Consider the following 26043-nt stretch of genomic DNA (forward strand, 5'->3'; position numbering starts at 1 on the left):
TTATGTTACGCCAATAATGTTATTCCATTCGTTAAATGAACCGGTACCGTTGCCTGATAATCGTTTGTTACTCAATCGAATTATTTTGTGCGATTATTGTGATTGTGTATGCAGAGCTGGCTGTTGTTTAAAAATATGCCTTTTCTTTAACTGTAACATTCAGAGTAACGGAGTGTTAAGTAATGGAACGTAAAAGTTGATCAATTCCTGTAGCTATTTAACTCGTATGTCATGTACCTATCACTATCCTACATTTGGTACACTTTGGTGGCAATACGGCCCATCTGATGGTAAATGGTTACCGTAGCCTGAAACACCAGGGGTGTTGCCGACCCCTAAGAAACCTTAATATACTCTTCTTGAAAACCGATTGCTGAAATCTCGTGAGAAAACATTGGTAGGTAGTTCATTCCACAATCTAAGTGTACTCGGGAGGAAGATCCCCTGAAACCGCACTATCCGAGACCACAAATTGTCTGTAGCTGACTTGCTCAAATGCAATCACACGGTCATCACACGTTAACATTTGACATTCAGAAACCGGAACAGCTGAACGGAAGACAGACACAATAGGATTATACGAGCCAAGTCGCCTTATAGCCTAATTAATGTTCAAAACACAATAAAACTACCTACATACCTCTTTTAAATTTACGAGTAGTATCGTACTATAGTAATGTATTCGCTATAATTTTACTATTGTTTATTAGCACACTTGTAAAAGGTGGAGTATTCTCAATTACTTTAAGGTCTAGTAAAGCCTAAAAAAGGTTATCTATTCCCGAATTAATCAAAGTCTCAATATCTCTAAGTAATTAATTATTATGAAAACCTCAAAAAGTTTTAACGACTCTTTAAATTGTTGGTTAAAAAATCTTTCTTCTCTAACACTTTTATTGCCTGCTTATATAAATATATCGGAGAAAGTTTTGGGCTGTTATCTATAAATTCGGTACTTTATTCTCCTCTGAGGTTAAGGTACGCTATCTGACCTGAGGTCATGTAGTACAAATATTAATATAATATCATAATAATATCCCAAGACAATTTACACAGCGCCATCTAGTCCCAAGCTAAGGAGAGTTTGTAATTTAAATACATACATACATTTTCATATGTGAATACATACATAATATACGTAGACACCGAAACCGATACAAACAATCAAACACATCAAACACATGAATATAAATGCTTGTACCGTGCGAGGAATCGAACACGCGACCACTGGAAATAAGGCGGTATGCTAAACCACTAGACCAACGAGTATCTTTCGGTTTAATCGGTAAAGTACAGATATGTTTATGATATAACTTCTTACTTCTGCATTCTTACTAATATGACTAACTGTATATATATATATCTAACCAAAATATCTCACACTTCCATTATATCCAATTTTCTTTGCACGAGACGACACAAACAATAGGACATACATCACCGGCTCGTCATTAACTAACGCAACGCTTATTAGCTATTACTCAACGCATTTGTTTGGCATGTCTGAGGCCGGTGTAGCGGGTTTGCAACCTTGCCTGCCCCCCCTCGATCCTCAGAGGTTGGTTCACTTTCACTAACTTCGGCCTTCCTCGGTCGTAATCGGATATCTTCGGTAGATTACATTTGAATATAGATTAAGCTCGGATTAGGAATTTACATAGCAATATTATATATAGTTACAAGTATTTATGACAATTTCTTGATTTTCGATATCGTGTTTTGTACCTTTATACTGATCGACTATACTTATTATAGAAATATGAAGATTTCAAACTTATTTAAAAAAAATGTTCCATTTTTTATAACATACAATTTTATGTACAAACCATGTATGTATTGTTTTATTTCATTAGACAGTGTACGAATACTTACTCTTATCACTGAGAACTAATACACAACACATCAGTGTTCAGAAGTGGCAACATATGGGACGTATCATAAATCAAAGTTATCTGATATGTATAGGGCTCTGTTTGGGTCTATTGACAACAATTGTCGCTTTACCATCCAAATGCTCTGGTATACTCCTTTCATAGTTTTTCTACATTTATTGTCTATTAATATATACATATAATACTTGTCAGTTACGAATACGTACAGTCTAGAATAGTTTCTACCAAAGACTCCGAAATCTCTTTCGTCATTCATTCTTTATTCATCCAAACTTTTCCAATAAATGACTTAACACAAAATCCCCTCATCAAGCTTTCTCACTTTAGAACTCCTTTTAATTTGCCTTCAGTTTTCCAATTGTCTAATTAGAATTAAACTATTATTATTAGACTTAACATCACTTCTAGGTATTAAAAAAAAGGGGCGTGTTTTAAGAATTGACTATTCAAATCAAGATTATTTCAAGTTTTTCAAGTTGGAAAATTAATTGAAGTTTCAAATTGGATATTGATTTGATATATCTATCTCTATACTATAACGAGTTTTATAAATCTTGACATGTTCTGATTAACTAACCGTTTAATAGAAAGTAGAGGAAACATCAACTGTGTCGTCTAAATGGTTTGGCCGTGACAATATTAATAATCCATCCCTAATACATTCAAAAGTTAATTTCTATAATTAAGAATTTACCACAACATAATTGTCAAACAACAATCAGTTAACAAGACAATTATCACCAGAATTCATTTATCTAAATATCGCCGGCTCCAGATTGCGATTTACGGAACACCGGCCAAGACTGGTTTATGCAAATGCGACAGAACTAAATATTATTTACGGAATTGCTCGAGTCGAAATGTCACTTGATAACCTTCTGTGTACAGATGAATATACAAGACCTCTGTAGAGTGTCATGTAGTTTCAATAACTTTTAACCTGCTATTATTTTTTTTGTTGAATGCCATATAGTTGAAGCGGTAATAATTATACTTGTATATTTGCATATTATATTTACAGTTTACTTACTAGCGGACAGCAGCAGATCTATTGACTAAGGTATACCTTATTCAATAGATCTGCTGCTGTCCGAGTAATAATATATATATATTAATATATTATTACTACATCTGTCATCAGTCATATCTAAATCTTATTTTACTTTGCAACCTTCTACACTTAATACATACTTATGAACCTTGTACCATCCGTAAAACTTAAAAGATAGAGAAGCTGTTAATTGTAATATGAATTAGTGTGGAAGTAATAAAAGGGAACGGAGAGTGAAAGGGTGGATAGAATAGAATTATGAATACCAGTTGATATAGGTGACATAATAAGAAAACTGAAAAGAAAACATAATCTATAAGTGAATTATTACAGACAACAATTCGTATTACTAAGTCTAAAAGTACGTATAGTACGATAATAAATATTTGAATACAGACGCTCAAAGACCCACTAAATCACAGCAGGTTAATCTGGCTGCGAGAGAATTTGACCCAAAGATTTTGTAGGAGGAACACAAGACTCATATTGCAACAGAAATGTATGAAATAAACCGTCATATCAGTCACGAGGCAAACGCAATCACGAATTCATTCATAGCACTAGAGCCGACATTCGACACATTGACCAATGTTATTGAGCAAAAACGTTATTACATTCGTAGACCGCTTAGCATTATTATAACTAGTATGGCAACCGCAAATCATGTAAACGTTAACAGGGTAGTTATCAAATTAACGTCCCGACCTGTCCCAATTAGTAGAATAACCGTATTGTACCGGAATTTCGTTCATTGAATTCTTAGGATATAGTGAAATGCAAAATCTAACAACGACTGGATTCATTTGTGCATGTATACCGTTAATTGGATTTGTAGTTTTAATGTAGTTTCATAACAGTAAAGCTATTTTAATTTGTAAATGAATCATTGTGTCTCCTACATTCTGTCTATTGTAACTAGCTTTATATATACATATAATAATAAAGCACATTATACATATATAGACAATAAAAGATGGGCCGCAATAAATCAATATAATAATTTTAATATCTCTTATATTAGACTGAAACCTCCATCTTTTTAACGGTGTCAACCGATTTTCGAGAGATAGGCGTTGGCGAGATTTTACTCAGAATAAAATAATGAATTTAGAGAATATACAAGAACTTAAACGAATGGGGTACTAGGTTGTATTTTGAAAGAAATAAAAGCAAGGCCATGACGACAATGAAGAAGTAAGTTTAGTATTGAAATAGCAAATAAGCTGACTGTTTTGCATCTGTTTGAAAGCAGCAACCATTCTGTGCAAGAATGAATAGCACTATGGATATCATGTTTTGCTATTCGGGCCGACATTTTATGTGTTTGTATTTAGTGTTTTTATGTCAAAGCGTAAAATTACACATACGATGTATGTTGTGAATTTTTAAAATTTATGTTGTGTAAAAATAAGAATTTTATGAAAATTTACAAAATTCAAACCTTGTAATTTTTATCATCTCCTGAAACTTCCACGTTGGCATCGCTAGGTCGATGTTGACGAGATCCGTTACAAATCTTTAACAAGTACTCTGACAAGGCTGAAAAATTTTGCTACGAGTCGTTATGTTGTTAGAGTTATTCACGCAAAGTGCTTAGTCTACATATAAATGAAAAACCTGTGTAATGTAAACACAAACAATTATTATAGTATTAAAAATAAACAGCAACAAATTGAGTAATATTTTAGTCGATATGAAACAGAATTAATGTTAACATCACGTTAACAAGTACACGACTTTAATAAGTCGTGTCTCATTAATGCAAGTATTTTTGTTTGTATACACACGTAAACAAAGATTTTGTGGGGGCAAATGAAAATATCACTTTAATAAATCTCTGTTACTGTCAAGATGTAGTATATTTAATACTCATGGAGTTCTTGTTTATAGATTATGATTTCTATTTATTATCAGTTGACAACATTTTGGTACTCACAGTGTCAGTAAAATTTCAAGTGAGATATTTTATGTACCTTTATTGTTTCTGAAAACTGCTCTTTCAATATCGTTATTCCTCACAATTTATTTCATTGTAACGAGAACTGACAAAGTTTGGGCACATCATTATCTGTATTAATAATAGACAACTCATCCATCTAACTACCACGTCTAGAATCACAGCAGTAACTATATTACACGCCTAACCAAAAAATGGGTAAACTTGAGTGTGTTTGCCTCACAAAGTTTTAAACTTACCTAGCCACACTTTTGACAATGCTTTCCTTATCGTTGTCATGACTCACGACGTTGGTTGGGTTTTGTGTATGTATGTCGTTTAGTACGAGTACCAGGGCTTTTCCTATTTCTGATATCACTTTAAGTCCGTAGTTTAATCTTCTGGATTCAGGATTGTTTATAAGATCTTAATGCGGATATGTGCTTAGTGGTGGCTATGAAAGATATATTTTGCGATGGCAATGGTATGTTTTTTATTGTATATTCTACCTTCTATCAGATGGGCAAGCAATCACTTTCTTTACATTTCCATTGACATTAAAATAACTTCCAACAAGTAACCTGCTCATAGTACCCGTACAGATTAAAGATAGCGAAATCCCAAAATTTAAATGAAAATAACTAATCTAAACAAGAGTTTTGCGAGATGAAACACATGTCGCAATATGGGTGTAGACTCAATAATGGTCGGAATTTAATTACCGATAGAAGATCGTAGCGCTGCCAGTAGCGAAGGTCAGGTTTCCGCGCTGAATATTTGTGATCTCACACAGGCATTTAAAAAATGCCTAAAATCTACAGTTAGATACATTTTTTTATTTGATTTAGTCACTTTTACATAAAATTACTAAAATGACGGGAGATTATCACGTTTATTTATTATTTTTGAGTTCTCGATATTTCAACTGTGTTAGAATGGTGCTTTTATATTAGGTATATATTATTACATACCAATTATTTACATATATTCTACAACTAGTTCTTACACTATGAAGTATGAGCCAGCCCTAATTCATGTACTCGTATGTGTAATATAAGATTAACTCACGATTTATTACTGCAATTTCCCTCATGTAGACTACATATTTATAACAAAATTGTTCATTACAAAGGCCCAGGCTTCTTCATTTACGTTATCTTCCAGCCGTGAGAGCCTTAATGGTGACTAACAAACTAATAAACGAATTATGGTTTAAGGGGCTCTAAAATAGCTGCTTCAAATTCATATATATATATATATACGATGGGTATCAAAACAACTTTCGTATTTATAAAAATAAGTACTATTGAATCTTTTACATTCATGAATTAAAAAGTTTAATCATTATTTTGCCAATTACATCCATACATGTTTATTTATTCGATAAATCTCTTTATCGAATAAATAAACATGTATGGATGTAATTGGAGTAATCTGGACATCTGTCCAGAATACTCCAAATTTAATGTTTTTTAAATACGGGTAATAAAAACATGGTGACGTTATTGGATTAACTTGCTTAACACTTACACACGCTTCCTAAACTATACTTTATTTATAATCAGGAGAGAAAAACAGGCGACTTTGGAATAAGACTTGTCTCTCTATTTTACTTGTGTACTGGTGTTACTCTAGATTTGATTTCAAATACTTTGTGTGCAGTAAATATGCATGGTGCCATATTTGTTCTTGTCTTGCAATTAAATCTAGTTTACCCTGCGCCAACGCAGGCGGCCACTAAGTGGACTTTCGATTTCGCGGACCAGGTGACCTCGGCACCACGCCTTACCACTCACATACCATAGTTGGTCATGATCTAAACTTGTTTAGCAACAATAAATGCCATGATATTGGCTATATTTAATAATGATACTTTTTGTGCGTTATTGCTTTGTCCATTTATTGTAAGTTTTTTATTTATTTTGCAATATAAATGAATGGTGTGAATGAAAAATAGGCTAATTAAATCTAAAAAAATATAAAAGCATTAGTTTTTGTAAATTTTTCAACAAAGACTAAATACCATATTCTATTATTTTCTTAAGATAGTGACAGGTTCTGACCTGATAGAAGAATATAAGACCTCTGAAGAATACAAGAGATTCGGTAGTGATTGCAGGGGCATTTGGTTTCACTGATGGTCGAAAAAGAACTTTATATTTTAATCAGTCACAATTAAAGTGATGAAGGAAAGCGGATGGTAAGAGACTTTCAGAAATAGACTATCGGGATACACTTACACAAATTACAACGAGTACTTACGGTATATTTAAAGTTAAGCAAGTAAACTAGCTGATTGTAAGCTTAGATGCTGGAAGGTCAATTTGTTTACGCTGACTACTGATCCATTCAGTTCCGAAACTCTCATACACCTGGTCAAAGATAATCTGTATAAGTTTTATTTTTTTATTTTTGACGCATTTTTTAAAGTGTAGTTTAAAGAGAAAACTGTATCTTTCTAACTTTCGTTCTATCAACTTTCATTAAAATTCATGATTTACCAGTAAATGTGTAGAACAGGTTTTAGAATATGTCAAAGTTACTTAGTTAGAATTATTTGGCACAATTAGTTCATATTTCTTAGCTAAGAAAAAATATCTAAAAACATAGCGATAATAATTAATTTGAGCAATATCAAAATTATTGATTTTTAGCATCATTAGGTATGTTAGATACCTAATACACATTAGGTATCTAACATACCTAATACACATGATGCTAAAATTCGCTGTGGCTAGATTTGAATCTATAGCCAATGACGATATGTACAAAAATACTCACACTTGAACCCATAAGTTCAGTAAAGTTCGTTTTATATATTTAACTGGCAATTACCGGATCTGGAACCTTACGTACGTATATCCTAAATGTAGTGAATTAAAAACGATCTATATTTTTAAACAAAACTAATTTCTTTATTTGGCAACTATAATTTTGTTAATTTTCGTTTTCAATATTATTCCCGAAGTTTCAAACCGACACACATATATTAGTTACGAACATGGATTGTTCACAAACAACTTATATTAATCGTAATATTACATAACTTTACCATTCTATCCACAATATCTAATGTCTTGTCTGAAATACGTACGTTATTCTATATTATGTTTGTGACGCGTAATAGGACATTATACAATTTGTATCTACACGTATGATGTAAATAATGAAGAATTGCGGAAAATTCGCAATTCTTCATTATTTTCAACATGACAAGGATTGTAAAAAACCTAGACATCGCTTCCCTTGTGAAACGCTGGTCGATGGCTAGTCTGTAATTCAAACATGAATACTTTCCAATATTTTTAAATAATATTTAATAAAAATAAGATCTTTCATAATATTAAGATTTTTAAGGCAGCATTGTCCAAATATACCCCTTGTATTTTAGGCGTCCCTTGGGTATAGTAACCATTAGATAGACTTTACATATTTATGGTATAATGATCTGTATCAGTAATTACATAATTATTAGAAATTATATCATCATTATATGGTATAAAACAAAGTTGCTGCCTGTCCGTCCCTATGTATGCTGTAATCTTTAAAATTACGCAACGGATTTTGAAGCGGTTTCTTTAATAGATAGAGTGATTCAAGAGGAAGGTTTATATATATAACACATATACACCTGGGTATAGTTAATAATAATAATAGCTAAAAAATAACAGAAATAAAAAAATAATAAGATCTCTTAGTGTTAAGGGTTTCGCTAAAGTAGTTCTGTCTATCTGTACGTAAAGAAAAGCGTTGTAGTTGCAGCGTCATGAGGCTTTTAAGGGATGACCATCTGATATATAGATATGAAACACACTCAAAAAGATCTTTTAAAATGTAATGGATTTTATGTGAAATATGAGATACAGAAGTGATCCTAATACTTATATACTCATACCTATATAAAAACGAAAAGAATCAAATATGCAGTTTTAAAAAAAAATACAACGTAGGTAATATATTTTAAACTTATAAAATATAAATAATTTAGTTATATATAGTTATACTTGCTAGATGATATTTATCGCACTACTAAATCTTAATTAAATATTTTCAAGTTTTCATGTACATTTGTATAAATAAATACTTGTAGATTAAGAAAATAAAGTATGCATTTATTTGAGTTTGACGTTTTCTCAATATTTCAATGTTATACATTTTTCATGTACTGTGAAAACTGTATTATTTAAGATTTGATACCAAAAAATTGCTCCGTCAGTACCATTAACAGTGCTCAACGGTTCAAACTGAGCGTGGGCTAATGGTCCAGCGAGCTTCTTTGTAAATTCTCGATTCGTCATGGGGACAGTACACATTTCATAATAGGAAATGGTTGACAATAACGGGGAAAATCCGGTGTACAGCTGCCTGCCATCCAATTTATTTTTGTGAATTTCGCCCGCATCCCTACCAATTTGATCTTTTTGTTGTGCGTTATTTTGTATTATTCCAAATTAATGAGTTTAGACTAGCTTATAATCGCTCGAGGTACTTGTACAATTGTGGTACTATGACTACGTACATATTATATAAACCTCTAAATACGTATTTTGTGGTTCGAATAGGGATGAAAGGCTTTTTCGACAGAAATGAATAATAAAGTGTCTAAATAATAAAGTGGCAACTCGAGTACGCTACAGTTCACGAAACTTATAGCACCCACTACTAATTCCGAATGAGTTTCGAGCACTAAAACCCAAGTAAAATTCGCACGTTTTCCCACTCAAAACAGACTTTTAATCTTTTTCATCGTGTTTAGGGGTGACCTAACTCTTTAAATTACTATTAAAATATAAATATAAAATAAATTACCGGGTTACTAATGATATATCTAATACGGGAAATAGGTGATTTTATACCCTAATGAATAATCGGTTCAACTACCTTTTAGTATGGCAACTGAATAGTATGTCACATAAATACATATGCTTTAAAATCATAGAGAACGTCTTTCTTATACTACTGTGCTGTTCAACTTATTAAAAACCAGCTAAATAAATTAGTTTAATTTAAAAAAAAATAATGAGGGTATCCTATCTTCAAAATTCTATTTCAGTATTCAATGTCACTAAATACATGCACTCTTATATCACGCTATAAGTAAGTACACAATAACAGTTAATTTAATGACCGTCGTTGTAAAGGCCGTCCTTCAGGTATCTCTGAAATCACGTCACCACTATAATTCTTATAATTGTTAACAAACAGAGATATATTCAAAAGCATTGCTATATTACACTAACTTTTGCTTTCTATAAGTATTATTGTCTGTGAACCCAGTTATAAAAACCGTATATTACATAGAATTGTTGGATAATTAAAAAAAAATTGTAACTACACACATAATATGCAAACAATCATACTCAAAAAATAAAAATGTTTGCGTCGTGAGAAGCATCGAAGCCGCGACCATCGGATATAAATATATATATATATAATATGTATAAGTTTAAAAAAGATAAAGCGTTACTTCAGAAAACATACAAAAGTAATAAAAGAAATGAACAAACAATAAAAATAATATCTCACCAACAATTCTGTCCGCATCAATAGAAGATAATCAAAAGTTGTTGCCCTGGTTGACCCACTTCTCGACGTCAATTTTGATATCCGACTATAGCAAAGTTATCGTTATTTCCTCATATTATGACCACTATAAATAATGTACAAGTAAACAAATCCATATAAAAGGAATGGTTCAGTGTTAAAGTATCGAAATAGGGATACACGCAATGAAATATGTATGTACATAACATTTCCTATATCAACATTTCTCAAAATATGGTTAGCATTACCGCGATATTAATTTCTTGATATTTTTTTTCATTTGAGATACAATTATGTCGGTAAATATTAATGCATATTTTTAATGTCATTAGAAAGGTAAGAGAACGCCCATATTATGGCAAATGGTAACCGTCACTTACATACCCTAATAGTACCTGATATCACAAGCGAACTTCACGGCACGCGTCCTACCCTGTAATTTCACTACAACACATCCGTACAGCCGAAACACAGATCACAAAGCAAGCCGCTAGGTGACTGAATTGTTAAGACTGAGGTACACAGACGGTTTATACTAATTAAGAATTTAGAAAACTAATAACAGCAACTTGCGTCATTTAGTCACTTGACTATTTTCTTTTCCTACTTATTATCGTGATTTCTAACTATGAATATCGCTTTGTAGGTCAAAATCGTGAATCACTAAACTATAAAATCTTCTTGAATATTTTATACTCATTTTTTATTTTATAAAACTTACCAGTAATTATTTATATAATATTATACTAATAATTTTATTAGTATATTTTTTTTCCAAGTAAATGTCATTAATTTTTTGTACAACATGTAGGTATTCTGTAAACATGTAGAGTGGTTGTTTTTTATATTTATGTTATCTGTTACGAATTTATGGAATACTTGTAAATCATCATCATTCCCTTGCCTTTATCCCAAAACATTTATAAATTTAATTTTAAAATAAATAAAAAATATATATTCATAAAATTTCAATTTGTTAAAAAATTATTGAATTATTCTGCGTATGTATACGGGTAAAGGTTACGGGCAAACGGTAATTGTTATATATGGTTATTAGGATTAACAAACAGAAATACAATATTATATATCCTACGGTTCAATGCTTGTTCACTGGTATTGTAATATATAAATTAAACAAATTCAACCAAAATACTACATACTACACAAACATAAAAACAAGGGATTGTTCTAAATAAGCAATTAATATTTGTATTACTAAATAAAAAAATATTACAGAAAATAACATCGAATATACGCACGAAAATATGTTCCCATTTTTATGGGTGAGTATGTCACTTAAGTTGCGCACCAGATGTAATAAAGAGAGGATGAACCAACTTACCCACATATGTTAACAAAAGTTGCCTCAAAGGACAGCTGAACTTTGTTCAGTGACGCGCTATGTGGGCACATAAATAATCAAAGGTTTCCCTAATAATAATATTGATCATTACTCTTCGTAGGACGGCATTTAGCCCGAAGATACGCATCCAAATCGTAGAGATGTGCTCACATATATCTTAATTATTTCCATCTCAGCTAATATTTTTTGTACTTTATATATTTAGATAATTAGATATGTTAAATGAAATATGTTACATACTAATTGTTATATCCTTAATGTCTTTGTAAAATTTTGATAGCGGGACTATCAGAATTTATATATATATATAATAATACTATTATTATTGTAAATATTATACTTTTCCGATTTATTACAGTTGTTGGTTATTTGGCACTAAGTGCAATATTGTAATTATTGCAAAAATATAATCTCTACATCTACTGTTTTTACTACATTTATATGGGCCTTTAGTATAGGTTTTATAAATAGTATTTTTAAGACAGTAATAACAATATGGAAGCACCTACTTCTATTGAAGTCCTACTTAACCTTTGATTCTTATGCGCTCCATTAGCTCCATAATATTTTAATAAACATTATTTTCTCATAAAAATGTCATCTGAAACAGCAATAAAATATTCATTTCCTGAAAGTGGATACTCAATCTACTTATAATAAGCATACAAAAGACAAACTTTGTTGCTGGAAATATCTTCATTTTCGAAACACTTGCTCGTTCAGTAAAATGTGACGGAATTTCAATATCGCGGCGGAGTTCCCTGTCCTCGACTTTGAATTGACGCAAAAAGCACAAGTGAGATATTTCATAATATTGAACAGCGAAGAGAACATTTCATACGCTGCAAATATGGTATCATAATGAAAATATAACAATGTTTTTTGTTTATGATATTTCTTATATATAATAATAATAGCCCTGGACAATTCACACAGCTCCATCAAGTCCCAGGCTAAGCAGAGTTTGTGTTATGGGTACTAGAGCACTGATATTAATACTTAAATATATTCTTTTTAAATACATACTTTTTATACACCGACAACACCCAGACGAATACAAACAATCATACTCTTGAATACAAATGTTACATAATCGAACCCACGGCTATCAAAACTACAGCGGTGTGCTAAAGCACTAGACAACCGAGGCTGTCATATATGACTGACTGTTGCGCCATGTCGTCTATTTTTTTGTATATATATATCATAGTTTTGTCTTTCTCATATTAATCTATGTTAATACCAAATTGTATTAAAATCGGTTCAGATGATCGGATTAATAAAATGGGTAGATGATGATTTTTTTACAAAACAGCGAAATACATGCTTATGAAGAGTATTGTGTCAGATTACTTTATCTGAGAGGTACAGTCTTAGGTAACTGCAGTCTTTTTTCGTTTTTCACTAAGTACTGCAACATGTCTAAACGAAACCAACAATTAATAACTTAAAATATTATACAACAGTTATTGATATAAATCTACTGAGACAAAAGGTTGTTGATCAATGTTTAATATAAATTAATATGTCGTGATAGATATACATATAGTGCTAGGTATGTATGTGTAACAACCAAATACAATGTACTGTGAAGAAATTTAGTCGTGAATGTCTATTGGTGTTGAAATACACATGTCTATGAAATCAAGCGTGAACATTGTGGAACTCCTAGCCACTTTTTCTATACATAGACTTGCTCAACTAAATAACACATACAATAACGGTCAAACGACACGTTTTTATGCACCTTAAATGAAAACTTATTCGAATACACAGTGTTAAGTGTAATTTTCTCTCAAGTACATTTATGTAAGCACCATTTAAACAGAATATATTGTTTATTCTATCGCTACAATGCCGCAAAACGAACATACAAATACAGTCGTATAAAAAAAACGAACTATTACGTTTTTAAAGTTAGTAGAAAATAATAAAGAATTCTTTTGGCGTGATACACGAGAGGGAGACCCTATATATTGTCCGCACATAATATAGCAGTACTCACAGGCGACCTTTGCCGTTGAACCGGATATAAATATTGGTAACCAAGAATCCGAGCATGCATGCGTAAATGATTCACGGACTCGGCGGCTGGGTGCAGTGAGTTGGTTGCTACTTGCGTGGGTTACGCCATAGCGTCGCCGTGTTCTCACTGGCTTTCCAGTTTCCAACATAGCATTCCGACACACATTCCGCTAGCCTCGACGCATTGGTGATAAATTACATTATACATATTATATCATTGTTATAACGTTAAATATCGTCTCATTCCACATTTGTCTATCTTTTTGAAATGCAAACAATGCAGGTCATCGACATCAGTCTGGACATAGGCCTCTCCCAAGCTCGCCACTGGTAGGTCATATTGTTTGCCATTTCAGATGTATGCGAAAAACAAATTCCTATAGTCACAAGTAGTTGAAATTAAATGTATAATATTTGGTTTAAATAATAACATTTTTAATACTTATATTAAAGTCTTAATTATTTTTTATTTACATATTTGTGTATTACATTTTGAAATATTATAAGAACGTTTTTTATATATATTATTATTGTTTAGTACACTACATACACTACACTACATTAGTTCATTAGAATACTAATACGTTTTTTTTTTCTTTTCCTGATAAGCGAGTATTTTTTCAGAGAAGAACTAGCACATAAACTCGATTGTTTACTCTCCAACAAAATTCCTATATTGTGCAAGGAGTCTCCTTGCACAATATAGGAATTAAATTCATATGTAAAGTAAAAAAACTATGTATGGCAAATCAATGGCTACAGATACTTTTTTATAAAAAGTTGATGATTATTCAAAGTTCTAACAATACATAATATTATCGTCCATCTATCACAAAAGTGAAATAACAATTTTGGCGATTTTTGAATCATTAATAGTGAAAGTCTACTTAGATGATTAGTATTTTGTTCGCCAGCTATCGATATTTGCATTAGAAATCTGTGAAACACAACCGATACTTTCTCACACGGTGATTCAACGCATCACTTGTTAGAGGAATTATCTCTACATTTATAGCCGCATTCCATTGTTTGGGTGTTTGTCAAATAGACAATGTATTTAATAGAAATAATCAAATAAATATATGAATTATTAGTGATGGGGATTAGTGGGGACATTGCTAGCATACCGTATTAGGAGATTCTGCATACAGCAACTCTATAAATTATCGTGGTCAGTTCCTGGTGAATTCCATAATTTCCGTAGTACCTCGGTACATGTACATATTTAGACGTCTAAAGAAAGTAGACATATACTAATAGTTGTATACAAATAATGATAGACCTCTGTCTATGGCACCTGATTCTTGCTGCTTATACCGTGAAGGTAAATAATGAAACTCATTTTATATTAAATTTCCTTGTTGGCAATCAGTACTCAGATCTTCCAATAAATGCCATCGTCAATCAAAAGAACACTGACCCTTGCTTCTTAAAATATCCAATCGATGCCACGGACTCGCTCTAATACAAATGGGTGCTCATTTGTATAGCCTCCGAAAGGGTCAAGGTTCTATATCCGTTACTCTTCCTAATCCTTCCATTTTTACACATAGAATAAAATCAGCCGTATCTGCAAATTCACAAAAAAAAAAGAATTTGTAGATGTTGCTCAGACTAAAAATAATTATATTTTTTGGCTTTTTTGATTTTTTTGACACGGGAGCTACATATAGTACAGTTAGTCTAAAATACATATCATCCTTTGATTTATATCTATCTACTTATACTCGTATAGATATATTACCTACATGTAGTTTTTTTCTTTCCAGTAACACAATAAAGTTAATAAATCTAATTTAATGCGAGTCTCGCATGAATGTTCCACAATATATATTATATAGATACCATATTGGAAATTATGCGCGTTTATTACCGCTTACTGAGAGCGGAGGGTAAGTTTTTATAACTATACATATTCATACATTACAATATGTTAACACATTCTTTTAGACTGTGGGCAACTGAATCTATAGTAAATTCTGACAATTAGTGTGTCCAATATTCATCCTGATTATTGCTAATTATCCTTTGTTATATATAGCTCGTAGCTAATATAACATTATAACCAATTAATATTATTTAACTAATTAAAGCTTTTATGTAATTTGCTAGAATAAGTTACGGCTAAGTCAACGTATTTCAAATACGAAATCATATTTAAAGTCTTAGATGTTAATATTGTATATTTATTATATATACTTAAAATATATTATACCATTCGTGACATAATAGAACAAATTGACTGAACGGGACTTAATATTATGGACAAGTTAACTTTCCACAATACAATTCAAGATTGATGTCCGTGGGGGTTTGTAGTTGTCACAAGAAAAACAAAAGACTCCAGAGGCTTTGTGAAAAGAGCAGGAAGCATTCTAACAGATTGCTTTAGAATTTTTTTTCTAACATGTTTTGTTTTCTCTTTAGGGTTTTTAGAGGGTGTTTAAAAGCCCCATTTCAGAACATTGGTTGCATAAATTTGGTAACATCTGTGGTCTATTCAAATTTCGCTTTCCGGGTGTGTGTTATTTTCTTTTGGTTGGTGGATACTATCTATTTTATCTCAGTATTAAGGAAGCAAATATGTTTTTCAAATACACAAGGATCTTATTTTATAAAGATAATATTCGGTGGGCATTATAAATAATAGTATATGTTTATTAATAAATAAATATAACTAGTAAACGTGTATTTTTAATACTCTAAAAATATTATATATGAAATTATCGTGTCACCATGTTAGGTACCATACTACTCCGCAACTGCTCGATCAATTTTTATGAAATTTTATATGCATAGTCATTAGGTCTGATAAGGGTTGTCCATCTCTATTAATTATTTGTTATAATTTAAACAATATTACGTTACGTACAAACGTTTACGGGCTCAGCTAGTAATTGTATAATTATTTAAAATGCAAAATAAAGTAAGTGTAGAGACGAGGAAAGAAAAAAATAATGTAGTCCAATAATTTGTATCGGATTCAAGTTGCCAAGAGCCAACAATCCATTTGGGAAGTACTCAGACTATACTCGTAATGGGGTACGGCTTTAAAAATAACGAAATGCGAAAGAACCGAAGGAAATTAAAAACAAGTCCACTGCAGCAGTGCCTTCCACAAATAAATGAGCTTCGCTTTTCAAGTGGCGTTTATTGCTTATCTCAAGGAGAATGATAGCATTATTGCCAGGACAAAAACTCTACCATGTCTTTGAACCTTGGCAAGACGGCTTGGAACACAGCCAATGTCATCGCATAGGCCTCGTAAAAATAAAACGTAAAATGAATTTTAAAATTTCTTTAAATCGTATTTAATACTATAAATAGTTTTGTTGCGACATTCTTTTATTGTGTTTAGTATTAAGTACACATAACGTATATTTGAAACTAAAAACTCATTCCATTCGTTTACTCACGGTAAAACCCGTAATCTCTATTACAGATAATCGGTGATTTGGTATACCTAAAGAGCTGAGGTAGTATGTAATTGTACAATTTCACATATAAGTAGGAATCGAGTAATTTAAAATTTTATTCTATAATAATATTGGTAATATTTATGTATTCTTTAGATTATTTTTGCCGAATTTTCTAGTGGCAGTAAATTTATAGATGACATAGGTATTCCAAATTTTGTCATTTAACTTGATATATTTGAAGTTATCAACTACAGTATATTTACATATGCTTCAAAATGGCTTCAAAAAGAGTAGCCAATGATTCCTGTAATGGGATATGTAATATTAAGATCGTGACTAACGACTTTTCGACGCAAGATCCTTGAATGAAGGCACCGACTGATCCCGAACTTTCTTGACTTTATAAATGAATCATTTGAACATAAGTATACGATTCTTTTACATTTTTTTTTATAGGAAAATAATATTATAACAATTCAAATACCTAACATGTTTTAAAATTATCTGTTCCATGAATCGTTGTTTAATGATCGTTAAATACGTTATACGATTCTTCAGCAAATAATAGTACTAATAATAAGTGGTATTTACTGATGATAATTATCAATCAATCCTCTTTTTAATAAAGCTTTAGTCAATACTATAAGAGTTAATACGTTGTCTCCAGTTGTTTCATTATAATTGAATGAAGATTTGATGCGAGTCACGTATTATTATTAAATTCAACCTCAGCGTATAAATAATTGCAACACTTAATTACAAACTAGCTGCAAAGTATCTTCTGTCACTGCTAAACGATGCCTTTTAATTTGTTTTAAAATAAGTTGATTATTGCCCACCGAATTACATAGTTAATTAAATGCTGTATATGATATGAAGTTTTATTAAATTTAAATGCATAGTTAAAAAATATTGTTTGCACCAACTTCACACGCTAATTGTTATGTAGGTTTCATTACAGTAAAAATAACGATGATAATTTGTTTTTTGAAAAATTCTCACCTTGAATGAATTACTATATAGTATATATATAATAATTACAGTATGTGTTTGTATTAATTTTTAATACTCTATATTTAGCTCTTTTCTGCACAATATAACAAGGTTGATTAATCGTTTTCCCGATACACACTACTTGCCGGAAATCTATCACTGCTAGCAACATTCCTGACTATACATATTTAATAATATACCCAAGCGGGTAGTGATGGCAAGCTCACTCCCTGTTACGTTGGATACAAATATTGTATGTAGAATATGGGCAACTTAAGTATTGCGTTCACCTTAACAGTCGTTGATATTTAACAATGTCTCCGACTATCTCATCTGGGATTGTAGTTATTAAGATAGATATTTACAGTAGTACTTAACGTAATATTGTTATTGGACTTGAAATACTTTTTTTTTTTTTTATACTACGATGGGTGCAGACAAGCGTACGGCCCATCTTAATGGTAAAAGGTTACCGTGGCCTATGAACGCCTGAAACACCAGGGGTGTCACGTGCGCGTTGCCGACCCTAATTTATAATTGTATGTTGGTTAGTTATTCATGATTGTAACCACGGCTAGTGCTATGTACATAGTTAAAATATCGAGTAAGGTAAATACTTTATTTTAGCATTAAATTATGCATGTTAAGACCCGACAAACTATATTAACAATTTTGTTATGGGTAGGTGCAAGTTGTGATAAGGTTTAATAACATAAAGGATATGAGGATGGCGTGCTAAGTAAATAAATGGCAAGATAATCACAAATACTCATAATAATTATAAAGTCTTCTGGATTCGTATACATGTCTTCATATAGTGATTTCAGTAAGTCTCTGAAATATACATGTTTCATTGGAAAGGCGACATCAAAGGACAATCGAGACGATTCGCTGCATAATTTTACCCAAGTAAAAGGCTGTCTAGTAAGTTTCTATTAGGAAATAGGTTACTAAAACGGGACTGCCTGCAATATAGTCGTTGGCACTTAATATTTATGCGTAACATATAATTAATCATATTCAGCTCACATCTGAGTCCTTCGGCTCTATTCACTCACTGAAAGTGGCTCACGTAACAAAGGAACGGTAACCTGATACGTGACAAGAAATATGATGTATTAAACACCTTACATTATTCTATTGTGGTAGACCCATTTACCGACTAATTGGTTCGGGCGGATCCAGAGTTATTCGTGACTTTCGTAGCGTGTCTGAGTCTAGGTGAAATCGCTCATCCGCTTGGTGATATTATAAAGCCGAGCTCTCGCCGACTTCACAGCTCGACAAATTTGGTGACTTTGTGGCACCAGTATTAGTAATTATGCACTGTCAAAACTGTAAATGTTGTTACGTTAAAACAATAACACAAATTACGGCGTCCCCATATCGAGTTTCAGCTTTGTGTGAGGTTATTTTGAATGTCAACTGTTTTCTACGCGCCACATTTCTAATACCATTCGGGATGTGTTTACGATTTCGGGGTAAAGTGTATTCGGGAAGAATGCTGTGATAAATCGATGTTGAAACATTTGTGTGAAATATAAAAATATTTAGTTCGAGAAAATAAAACTGGGCAAGCGGTATTTTATTAGATAATTTCTTTGCATTTTCGGGAATCAGAATATCTTTGGTAATATTGAACTAGAACACTATGATCCAGTATAAAATAATTCATATAAATCAATATAATAATATATAGATATATTTTATTATCTAAAGAACTTCATTATATCATTATCGTTTTCCATAATGCGAGTGAAAAAATTACTAACACAACTCTATAAAATAACAAATATTACAATGCTATTGGTAATCTTTGTAAATTTTTATTTGAATTAAATGATGAATTAATATAATGTTTGATATAATATTATATGTTTAGTATATACTATAATAAGAGGTTTCGCACGGGTGTACATGTATTATACATAAAAACCTTTCTCTTGAAGAGTGATTCAAGAGGAAGGTTTTATCTATTAAAAAAACCGCTTCAAAATCCGATTTAAGCATGCATAGGGACAGGTAGCGACAGCAACTTTGTTTTATACTATGTAAGGATGATATTTACAATATCGAAGAAGAAAAAACTAAATAAAGTACACCACCTAACATTTCTTATAATGTTTCTTTATACCGTCTTCAAAATACCTCGCACGTATATCTACAAGTAGTAAATGCATTGTTTTTAAAGCACTCGTAACACCTCACGTTTTTCTCATCTGCGATCCTACTCTTACGGAACGTGATGCTTTTCCTTGATTGCGCGATGACTTCACAAAAGTCACTTTAAGAATTTCTGCTGTCGGGAAGTTCTGTCCAAACACATCATACTTAATCTTTAAGTAATTATCAAAACTATTTCTCGTGACTGTACATTCATATAATGCAACAATGACAATTAAATCTACTAACAAGTCGCAAACGATGCATCGATTTCGACATCACATCGGAACAATTAATCAGATAAATAAATATTTTTAAACATCAATAGGCACAGCGAACTTTACATCATCGTCTGCTTGAAATCGACGTCTATATCGATTTGTTATCGGTCTTCAAGAAAAACAAGTTTGTGAACGCTTTAAATTACGTAAGCCCAAAACTCGCTAGGATTATCGATGTGCAGTCAACAAAGCAAAGGCGGATCTGTCAGGTGGCCTCGACTGTTTCTAATTATGAGTCATCTACTTGGAGAATTCACTAAACAAAACTCTTCCCACGTGTCATCACAAACTCAATGTCGTATGGACCCAACCCTTTTTGGAACCTCACCGTTATTAAAACGCTATATGATTCAGTTGTCAACATAACATTGCTTAAGTAACTGTATTTTCTTTGAGGACAGATGAAAAGAGTGTTATGTTTATTATCAATAAACATACATTCTTACAGTGCCTTAAAGTTTCTTGTTTAAAATTGTTGAAATAACACAAATCCAATCTCTATATTTCATAAAATAAGAAGTACAAGACTTAACTAATCCGAAACGAATGTTTTACACAAAACATGATCGATGCTCACGCTCGTTTCCAATAATTTCGTAATCGAAACTCGATACCGATATTGTTAAAGTAATTCCGATGTGAAAATGAATTGCAAATTGTCGTAGTAGAGCAGATTGAGAGAAGCATACTGCATTAAAACTCGTTTATAAATTGATTCTACTAAAAAATAAAAAATACAAGAATTTTCTATTTTTAATACGTACAAATTGGTGAATATTTATGACATTTTTGTGGTGATTTCTAATATTATATTTAATAAGTCATATATTTTATAAAATGTTATAATAATAGTTACGATACACACAATGTGACTTAACAATCCTATAGATAGACAACAAATAGGTAACAGTAGTATTTTAATAAATTAAATATGACACAAAATATATGCTTTCAAGAAATCCCTACATGGTGGGATAATATATCTATCCACGCAGACGAACTCGCAGTAAACAACTAATACAAAATAATTTGAAATTAACTTCCGCCTACACCCACGTTTTATATCAAATTAATTAATATACATAGAGCAAATATTAATTTCGCGATAACATTATTTGACAAGAATATTGAATAAGCTACAAATTGGTTTGCCTACCTTGATATTTACTTAGATTTTCAGTTGTATAATATAATCAGCGCTATGCAGACATCACGTACTTCAACTAACCACATTAGTTTAATAGAGTGTATAGAATAAAAATATAAGTTGGTATAATTTGTTTTACGTACTATATGTTTTATGTCTGAAAGAAACGAAATCAATGCGAGCGATGCAAATAGTTATATGAAATTGCCAATCGGCAGCACATGAGATAACCATGATCGCGCATTGCACAGATTGTACATACGGATATATATACATATATATCATTCATAACCATAGATATAATAATTTTATTAAAGACTAATGACACTTCAGTTATCATAGGACATTTTGAATCTAGTCCAATCGCATCGTATCGTCTTCATCGTAACGGATATATGTATAAGGTCCTAATTTTTTTTATTTTATAGACAGAAAATCATGTTTTTCTGTCTACAAAATAAACGTAAGTAAGACCATATTTTCGAATTTAAATATAACCCATATTATTAATATTTAGCTGCTGAAGATTTTGTATGATATTGCATAAAAAAAATTCAAGCAAACAAAACAAGCAAATCAAAATCTTCATGCAATATATCTAGATATTAGGAGAGTTGAGTAAATTAAGAATACGAAAGTTCACTTTGAAATTGATAAATTTACTTAAGTATTGCGCCAGAAACTAAGTATTTGTCACATGCGATAATAAGAAAGGACATAAAAATTAGGTTACAGAATATAAAAAAACCCATTCTAACATGGAATCTGTTTTGAAACGTTTTTCTTTTCATATTTACTACTTAACAAACCAATTTAATTGATGAAACTAAACCTGTTTCATCAATTAATTAGTTTGACGACGTTTGACCTTTTTATAATAAGAAGGTTAATTTTAATTCCCTTTCTATCTCAGGCTTTGCCGATAAAAGCAAAGAAAGATCAGTAAGCAGTCGCAACAAAACATTTTCTGATTTGCTGAGATTACAGAGAGACGTACTAAGACGTTATAATCACGTCAGGGTTAGTGTCGGGCCAGGACATTCAACCCTAACATAATTACAGCTATTATTTAGTCGGTATAAATAATATTTAGAACTAAATCTAAATATTAATAATATTGATACCTACTTTAAAATATTACTCATAAATTTTGATATAATGAAGATAGTCTTTTGGTTTATTTCTGGTATTTATGGAAATATTTGTTAAACTTTTATTTTATATTTTTCCGCTTTATATAAATTGTACTAATTATATAAATGGCTAAATTAATAGTTACGGCAAAATAAATTTTTTCACAAAAATATCTAACCTAGAACTTATAAATAAGATAATCAATTACAAGTAAGCATGTTTACTCAAACTTACTTACATTTTATTTAATGTAAGTAATTATTAATATTAAATAAAGGGTAATTTAGCAACTACAAGTCAACGTATCGTGCTTTTTATAATAAGGAAATACTTGTTTATATAGTGAGAAAACTACTGAGAATTCAGAAGGCGTAGGCGGCGTCGTAAGTACGTTACCACAAGTAATGTTACTTTAACCATAGTATCTGTGGTTATCATCTGTATCTATACTTGTATACTGATATTGTAATGTAGAGAAAGGAACTGGTCTTTTAACCAAAATACTTATTCAGTACTTCTAGTCTCTGCAATTTATTTGCCTCATTTTCGAACTGAATCGTAAACAAAAATCTGACGCAAAGAATGGAACTATATCTACTAAACATACCTTTCACTCCAAAATAATATATAAATATATAATAAAAGGATAAATATAAATATAATAAAAGATAAAATAAAAGGAACAGATGCAGAATATACTCGTATATATTTATATAGCCGGACCAGAAAAATTGTTAATAAATTTAATGATGTATAAAATTAAAAAAACATATTGTATAGAAATTTATATAGGTTAGATAGGTATAGAATTGACCAATATCTTTTCACAATATCCTAACAATAAACAAAAAAAGCACAGTGTCTATGACGTCATAGTTTGGTCGATTTACGTATACTTATTTTTTTATTATCGAGACAGTAATCTTTGAGACTATGCTCGATTACTAACCCTAGTAAATCGCTGTGCCATAAGGTTTTTTTATGTCTGATGATACGGTATGAGTATTTTTAATGATAAAATAATGACGCAACCCTCTGTGCTAACGTATACGTAGGGCATCAGATCAGAAAATGAGCATGAAATCAGGTCAATAAGCTCTTTGTAACGAATTGACTAAAAGTTAACTATAATTCCAGTATTTTCACAGATTGCAGGGGTTCCGCATGGTTGAGAATATTGCTAGAAATAGAGTTAAGTTTCAATTTGTCGTCCAGATGATCGTGTCTATATTATATTTCAAACCATATACTCAAAGGTCAGGATTAAAGTTATGAAAAATCATTTGAAATGTAACTGTTACAGTCAGAGTAGTAGAGTCTACGATGTACGTCCCTTATTTGCGAAAAAGAACTACGGCATGAATTCATAATTATTAATAAATTTTAATCCTTTGATCCAGTACCTAATCATCCGACTGAAAACAATAGAAAATATGAAGACAACAGATTAAAAAAAATGAAAGGCCTCGATGCTCTAGTAATTTACACCACCTTCTCTGCCACCGTCACGCCTGGTCGCGGGTTAGATTCTCGGACGATGCAAACATTTGTATCGGTGAGTATAATTATTTGTATCGGTCTGGATGTTTTCTATGTATATTATGTATGTATTTACAAAAAGAAATGTATATTATTTGTTTAGTCGGTACCCATAACGCAATCTCTGCTCAGCTTGGGACTAGATGGCACTGTATGGCATACAGAACGCCATCTTGTTCCAGGCACACGGCAACATGTAATGTGATGCAAATATTATAATGAAGTAGATATATATATGTGAAAAGAAACAATCAAGGTGTATAAGTACATTAACAAAGATGGATAAAAATAATGGATATGTTATTAGCAAGGGACAATCGTAAATATACTATTTGCATAAACACTTATAAATCACGCTTATCTCCCATTGGGTAGGTAGAGACAATGCAAAAAAAAGTATTGTATTTTCGTAACGTCCTCTGAGGCTGCGAGGTTGGTGTATGATATGGTAAAAAGGTTTTAATGTATTATTTAGATTATATGTACATTAAAGTAGGTACAGAGACTTACCAATAATAGACAAGTGTCTGAATGAATAAAAAGAAAATTCGCAATTTAAATGCTTCATCATAACTCAGGAATTATGTATCAAGTATTCAAAATAGCTAGCTAAGTCGGAAATATCTGATTTTATAATTATAACATTAACTTAATTTGTGTTACGTAAAGTATTGATATAAATTTTGTATATGTATATTTTAGATGCGTGCGACATTTCCGTATTTATTTATGAGATGTAATACCTACTTATGTGTATTATATCTCATAAATAAAAATGTAATATTATAAATTTTATTTTATTTTTTATGCCAATTTTTATGACCTTATATGCAATAGTATAGCTTTCTCTGAATTATTAAAATTAAAACCAGTCCACATTACTTATACATGTTTTAATGGTCATTTCCAATTTGTAAAAACAATTGTAATTTTTATGAATACGTATCAAAATTTCGATTACTAGAAAATAGTAAAATTGCTTACCAATATATCAAGTGACAATCCAATTTAAAATAAATCACTACAAAAGCACAGGGATGGTCGATTCAATGAACACCACAGTTCGGGGTAAAAAAAACAATAATAATGAAATAAAATCACCAGGGTCAAACAGGATCACACAATTCAAACAAGAGGCGGACGGCACAACATGCACACTGTATACTGAAATTTTCAAATATCTTGAATGGGGAACAGTGCTACTCTGCGATAATAGTTACAAACGTCTCATAATCAATGCGTGAGTGTCGTAATATTTACGTAATTTTTTTTCAGTCTGTCAGACGGTCGGCGCGATGTAGTGAATTTGCAACCGATAGAACCACTCCCGGCGAACGCACGGGCCGCACTGCTTGCCCATAACGGCAAAAGGTCGTTCGTTACCCACATTCTCTTTCCGCGCAAGCCTTCCCAAGTTAGAAAGGGAAACAGTATGTATAGCCTTAATATACCATGAGACAGAAGAGGACAGTTATACAACAGCCTCAGGAAAACCCGAATTCGAAGTCTTGATAGTTCTAACTTGAGATCGTGCTTTGCCTTTGTGAATTATTTGA

The 26043-nt window shown here is 31.4% G+C and overlaps 1 protein-coding gene across 1 annotated transcript in view; it reads right to left on the reverse strand.

Moving 5' to 3' along the window:
• Positions 1 to 25824, reverse strand: part of LOC131844379 (mucin-2) — a 57684-nt gene extending 31860 nt beyond the window's left edge. Inside the window, exon 1 of the mRNA XM_059193249.1 lies at positions 25472 to 25824. The gene's annotated coding sequence lies outside the window, so the exon portion shown is untranslated. The remainder of the gene's footprint in view (positions 1 to 25471) is intronic.
• Positions 25825 to 26043: the final 219 nt, after the last annotated feature.

This window comes from Achroia grisella, unplaced genomic scaffold, assembly GCF_030625045.1.
Source record: "Achroia grisella isolate CSIRO2021 unplaced genomic scaffold, CSIRO_AGI_Agris_v1 utg402, whole genome shotgun sequence".
Taxonomy (NCBI): Eukaryota; Metazoa; Arthropoda; class Insecta; order Lepidoptera; family Pyralidae; genus Achroia; species Achroia grisella.